General features: G+C 36.5%; 1 pseudogene; it reads left to right on the forward strand.

The window, feature by feature from the left end:
- The first annotated feature begins 1526 nt into the window (after positions 1–1526).
- Positions 1527–2524, forward strand: LOC118039401 (uncharacterized; annotated as a pseudogene).
- Positions 2525–6729: the final 4205 nt, after the last annotated feature.

Below are 6729 nucleotides of genomic sequence, written 5' to 3' on the forward strand. Positions count from 1 at the left end.
CCGAAATAGGTCTGATAGGAGTGCGACACAATGAAAACCTGCCCCAAGGCACCTACACTATTGGAATGAGTAGAATGACGCCACGAAGCCAGTTAATCTTCGATAAGTCAGATTCAGTTCGTTCAAGAACTGAAGAATGCAAGAATCACTCTCACACGTTAAAACTGAAAAATTCAGAAGTAATTATCATCTAAGCTGCCGAAATTGTGGCTTACATGAGTTTAAATAGTTCTTGAAAAATTAACCCTAATGGACCTCTTATGTGGACTTATATGAGGTCCACTCAAAACTAGCCCAAAACCCTAAACTAAAAAGCCCATAACTTGATCCAAACAAGCCTTGGATCCTAGCTGAAAACAAAGTATTAATTAAGCCCAAACATGAAAGAAAAATAATAAAAATAAGTAACTTGTCATTAAATACCACCAGCCCTTCTTTCCTTGTTTTCAGCTAGGATGAATAAGGAATCCTTATAAGAAAAGGATTCTGAAACATTAATGAATCCTTGCCACACTAGGAGATTATATTGCAACTCATTAAAGATCCTTGTGGAACTAGGAAATTCCCAAAACTAGCTCCCACATCCTTGGAGGAAAAGAATCCTAATCAAATAGGAAGTCCACAAGTCAAATGGAAGTAAATAACAAAATCCGTACAGCCTCTGTTGACCAGTATTGGGGTGCCTTCCCGAACTCCGATTGACCTGCAATTTTAACCCAAGGTAGTAAGATATGTCTGGAGAGTCCACATAAATATTAGCCCGATCCAACGGTTGGATTGAGAATTATGACTGTTGCCGTAAACCTGGACTGTTGCGCTTTTTACCCCAAAATCCGAATCTGACCTTACTTGGGTCGTATCACAGGGCTGAACCGTATCATAGTGAGTGAATGTTTTCTACAATTTGTTTTTGTTTAAATGTCTTTTCATAAAAAAAAATTCAATTAATGTTTTTCAACTATAATTAATAAATGTTTTTCAATGAGAACTATAACATGTATCAAATGTGCTATTTCATTAATATTTTAATTTTTTCAAAATGTGTTATTTTACTATATATTTTTTTTAAAAAACTATATATGTTAATTAGGGAATGTTTGTTTTTGTATTACAATTTATTTTTTAAACTGTTTTTCATAAAAAGAAACATTAAATTAATACTTTTAAATGTTTTTGGATAGTTTTATATGTTGATATAAATAATAAATAAATAAAATTATTTTAAAATATTTTCAATTAAAAAAACACTACACAACATAATACCAAATACACAATTAATTTATATCATAATTAATGTTCGCATCCGCCCAATTCTCTTTGTGGACAAATAAAATCTATTCTATTAATGCATGTAAAGTCAATGAATACAGTTACAAAATGGTTTTCTCAGAATTATAAAAACATGCCCCACGGTTCAACTATAAAGCATATCTACTTTTCTGGCGCTGCTCTTCGAGAATCAACGTTTTTCAAGGAAAACTTGGTGAAATCTAGGGTTAAGATTAAAAAAGATGGAAGGGAAGATTAAGATGAAGATGATGATGAAGTACAACAATCAGATTAGCGAGAAGAACAAGCATCAAAGTTCTGGATGGAGAAATGAATATCGTATTTTAATAAGAAGTTCTAGTTTTCCAGACTGCAACAGTAGAAATGACAAGGACGCCTGCTAAGAAGGCCAGTAATCTGTCGTGAATTGAGGAAATTCATGGATAGTGGCAGCGAGATTTAGCATGAAGCATTTAGCTTGTTTTCTCTATTGTAATTCATGTCGCTAGAGGTAATATATAGAATTGCACTTGCACCTGCTGTTCTTGCCAGCATTTATAGAGATATGACTTTGTTGAAAGGGAAAATCGCTGAGTCAACCTTGTTGGGGACTCCAAAGGGAATACATGATGGTTTAACAGTTAAGCTTTGGTCATCAATGCAATTAGTTCACGTTTGGGTTTGGAAGAGGTTCGATGAACTGTAGCGGCCGGAGCCTAATATGTTGAGGAGAGGGTACCCTAGGTTGGCTCGGTGGAACATTGAAACAGAAAGTTGAGAATGTTTCGTTGGGATTAGACTCGGATAAAGAGAGTTTTAGCTCTGGAAAACTGGGATTTCCTCAAGTTTTATGGAGAAAAAGAAATGTGGGCCGGCGACTGTTGGTTCTAGTTTGAATGACGAATTAATGGCATTTGCTCGATGCGTCTGGGTTTCAATGCTCTGTGGAGTTGGCTGTTCAGAACAGTATTTACCGCATAGGGTTGCAATGCAATTCGGAACCGACGAAGATCTTTCATGTTGTGTTGGTCAGTGCTCTAATTAACAGACCTGAGATTGCAGAGAGCTTAAAGCTTTTGTTGAAGAGCTTGAGCTGATGATCACACGAATAAAAACAGCAAGATTAAGACAAAAATTGTTAACCTAGCTAGCCTTCTTCGTGAGAATGATTTGCTTGATTTTATTTTATTTGAATTCATGGGTTCTCTTCTGCTGTTGGCTATGCTACTAACATGGCAGTAAGCATTGCAGCAGGTTCCTAATTAATGGATAACTCCCACCATTGACAACAGATGCAGAACAAGGTTAAAAGGATAAAAGAAATAAATATATCATATTGTAACCATGCACTCTGGCATGAAGTTATTGTCACAGTGTGCAGACAAATGCTGTGTGCTGCTGGACCCAAAGCAGAGTTTACAAGGCGTTATATGTTCTGTCCATCCCAGGGGTGTTTAAAATAACCGATTAACCGAGAAAATCAACAAAATCAAAGAAAAATTAACCAAAAAAATCAAATCAAAATTAAAAACCGATTAAACCGATTTAAAAAACCATAAATGTTAATATGTCCGGTTCGGTTTTGGTTTTGACCTAGAAACCAGACCAAACCAAATTGGACCCATTAAACAATTAAAAAAAAGGCAGTACAAATAGTTAAATTAACCTAATCCACCTCCCTCCCTAACATCTTATTCTCACCTCAGTTCTCAATTCTCTCACAAAGTCGTCTCCTTCCTTCCCACTTCCAATAGAAACCCAATCTTCCTTGATAATTAATTCACAATCTTCCTTTGCTAGAAACCTTCTTCATTTAAGCAACGACAGCAAGGTAAATTCCATCTTCTTTGATTCTTTTTTCCATGGGTTTGAAAGTATATCCTAAGTCTATTCCATCTTCATTTTCATATTTTCTAGAAACTGTCTCCATCTTCATCTTTCCCAGAAACCATCTCCATTTTCAGGCGTCTTCATTTTAGCAACGACAGCAAGGTAAATTTCATCTTCATCTTTGATTATTTGTTTAGTGGGTCTGAAAGTTTATTCTAAGTCTATTCCATCTTCATCTTCATCATTCCCAGATACCGTCTCCATCTTTCAAGCTTCATCATTTAATTCTATCTGTTGACTATTGAAAGGTAAATTTCTGTTACATACTTCTTTTATTCCATATATATTGCTTTAGATTTCAAATAATCTGTTGAGTGTTGATTGTTGCTTTACTGCTACCCTTGTGATTTTAAGCTTAAATTCATATCTTGTTTTGTTTTGTTGATGTTTTGTTTAGTTAACAGAAGCAATACATGCTTTTCATTTTGTTGACTGTTGCATTTCCTTTTCCAGATATGAATATACGTTTCAATTTCATGCTAAATTATTAGTCTTTTGTTTACTGTTGATAAAAGCTCCATATTTTCCTTTGTTGAACATTCTACTACTATACCATTCTGTATTGCTTGCATTCTGTGGGGATTTGGATGTTATTTTAGACTATGCATATTAGATTCAATGACTAATGAGTCAATTGCTTGCTTAATTCCAATCTTGGTAATGTTGTCATTGGTTTGTTACGTGTCTTTTCTTTATGTATTGTTGCTTGTAACATTTTCTAGAAATATACATGACAAGCACTGGCACCATACATTGTTATATTTATCAGTTGTGAATTCTATACATGTCCCGAGAAAAAACTGTAAGAGGTTTGTAGATGTTATTCTTCATTGGTGATAGTTTGTAAACATGTTATACCTAAGTAGTAGAACATTTTTTGAATTACTCCGGACAAACAACTGAATCCATTTATGATTTTTTGCTTAACATATAAATGATTGTACTCAAACTTAACATGAGTGGGTTTATTCCAAGTATCTTTCGTTTACTGCAATGTATTGCAAAATATATCATAGGCTTTTTTTCTTGCTTTTGCATTAACTAGCAGAATAGTAGGCAAGGCAATCTTAGGCTATTTCTGCATGTATTGCATCTGCATGTTTGCAAATGTATCATAGGCTTTTTTCTTACTTATGCATTTACTGGCAGAATAGTAGGCAAGGCAATCTTAGGTTATTTTCGTATGTATTGCAAAATGTATCATAGGCTATTTGCAAAACGTATCTACATAGCTAAAAATAATTATTTGATTGATGTTGTTGTTGGTTTCTTAATTTCAAATGGATAATCGGGAAGATCCTACACCAATTGAATCAAATCCTTCAAGTTCGGAACCCAAATCCTCAGGTGTTGTTCATGCTCCTCATAGGATTTGGAGTAAACCAAGATCTCATCGATAAATACGACAACAAACTTATCAAGGTATGGTTGGAATACTAGGTTCATTAAATCCATAAAAAGTGCTGGAGCATTAGTTAATCCAAAGGGTAGCACTAAGAACTCAAAGTGTCCGTAATGAGTTCTGAAAGCAGTTTTCGACACATCTTGCCCCTTGATTCACATTTGGTAGTATCCTGATCTTAAATCAATCTTTGAGAATACTTTGGCACCTTTCAACTAATCGAACAAATCATCTATTCGTGGAAGTGGATATATGTTCTTTACCGTCACTTTATTCAACTGATGGTAATCTATGCAAAGCCTCAACGTTCCATCTTTCTTCTTGACAAATAATACAGGTGCCCCCCAAGGTGAGTTGCTTGGTCGTATGAACCCTTTGTCTAAAAGCTCCTGCAATTGAATTTTCAACTCATCTAATTCTTTTGGGGCCATTCTATATGGTGGTTGAGTTATAAGAGACACCCCAAGCAATGTATCTATGGTGACTTCAACTTCTCTTTCTGGGGGTAGTCCTGGCAATTCTTTCGGAAATACATCCGGAAATTCCTTCACAATTGGAATGTCAGACAACCCTATTTTACTATTTTCTGAATTCATCACATAGGCAAGGTATGATGTACAACCTTTCTTTAGTAGTTTTCTCGCAACCATACCCGAGATCATATTTGTAAAGTTAAAAATTATCTCCCCTTAAAGACCATTGTTTCACCCTTAGCCCCTTGGAAGGTTACTGTTTTTGTAAAGCAGTCTAGACAAGCCTTATTTTTGCCCAACCAATTCATACCTAGAATTATATCAAAATCACTTAATTCTAGGGGTATTAAATCTGCTTCTAGTTCACACCCATTAATGTTAATTCCCACCCCTTCAAATACAACATTTGTTCCCACAGTTTCACCTAAAGGTGTCCCAATAATAAATCTTTTGTCTACCCTTTTTGTTTCTTTACTTAATTTGGTTACACTTTTATTTGCTATAAAAGAGTGAGTGGCACTAGAATCAAACAAAACATGCATTTGATAATCATTCATTTGCAGCATACCTGCCACCACATCTGATGCTGCTCTGACATCCTCCTGGGTCATATGGAAAACCCTTCCTTGATCCCTTTCATTTTGCACTCTGGGTCGTCCCCTATTTGAGTTAGCTCCTGACTGAGTCGACCTTCCCGGTCTGTTTACTGTGATGGACTGCTGATGACTTTGACTTTGCTGCCTATGTCTCTGTGGCTGTTCAGTGCTTAAATGGGGGCATTCCCTTTTAAAGTGACCCTTTTCACCACAATGATGGCATCCTCTTTCCAAGTATTGACAGGTTTTCCACTTATGACCTTCTCCTCGACATATATAGCATCGTCCAAGAGAAACCCTACAACTCCCGGGGTGTCTTTGTTCACACTGAGCACATCGAGGGTAGACAATTTCCTTCTGATCATTATGCCCCCTTGTAGCTATAACCCTGGAGCAAGTCTGACCACTTCTCAACCTCCCACCGATATCCTGTCTGAAGTTGGTTGACGTCTCCCCTTTCTTTTTTAATTGAAGGAACTGTTCGCCTCTACCTTTCTTTGGAAGCGGCGACCTACTTAAAAATTCCATATCCTTTTGTTTTCCTGCACCCCCATGACTATGTTGGCCATCTTCTATACAAGCCTCCAAGGCCTGTGCTGCTTTAATAAGTTCCCTTACTGTCCTGAATTGCAAAGCAATCAACCCCTGCTTCAATTCTTGTCTGAAGCCATCCCTTAACTTTTCTATCATGTGTTGTTCTGATGGGACATAATGTGGCGCGAATAGTGAGAGGTCATGAAATCGTCGCTCATACTCAAGTACTGACATTCTCTCCTGTCTCAAGGCTAGGAATTCCTATTCTTTCATCTTCCGATGATATCTGGAGTAATATTGATTCTCAAACTCTATCTTGAAATCATCCCAGGATAGGGTTTTTGTAGCCCTCCTCAACTGAACTATCTCCCACCAAGTCATAGCAGCTTCCGATAGTAATTGAGTAGCACAATCTACCCTGAGATCATGTGGTATCTTAATTTGAACCATGGTTTTCTCCACCTTTCTAATCCACCTTCCCGCCACTTCTGCATTCTGTTCACTTGAGTAGGGTTCACAACCCATTTCTCTCATACTTTTCACCAAATGAACTAGTTGTACCACA

Source organism: Populus alba, chromosome 1 (assembly GCF_005239225.2).
Source record: "Populus alba chromosome 1, ASM523922v2, whole genome shotgun sequence".
Classification (NCBI taxonomy): domain Eukaryota; kingdom Viridiplantae; phylum Streptophyta; class Magnoliopsida; order Malpighiales; family Salicaceae; genus Populus; species Populus alba.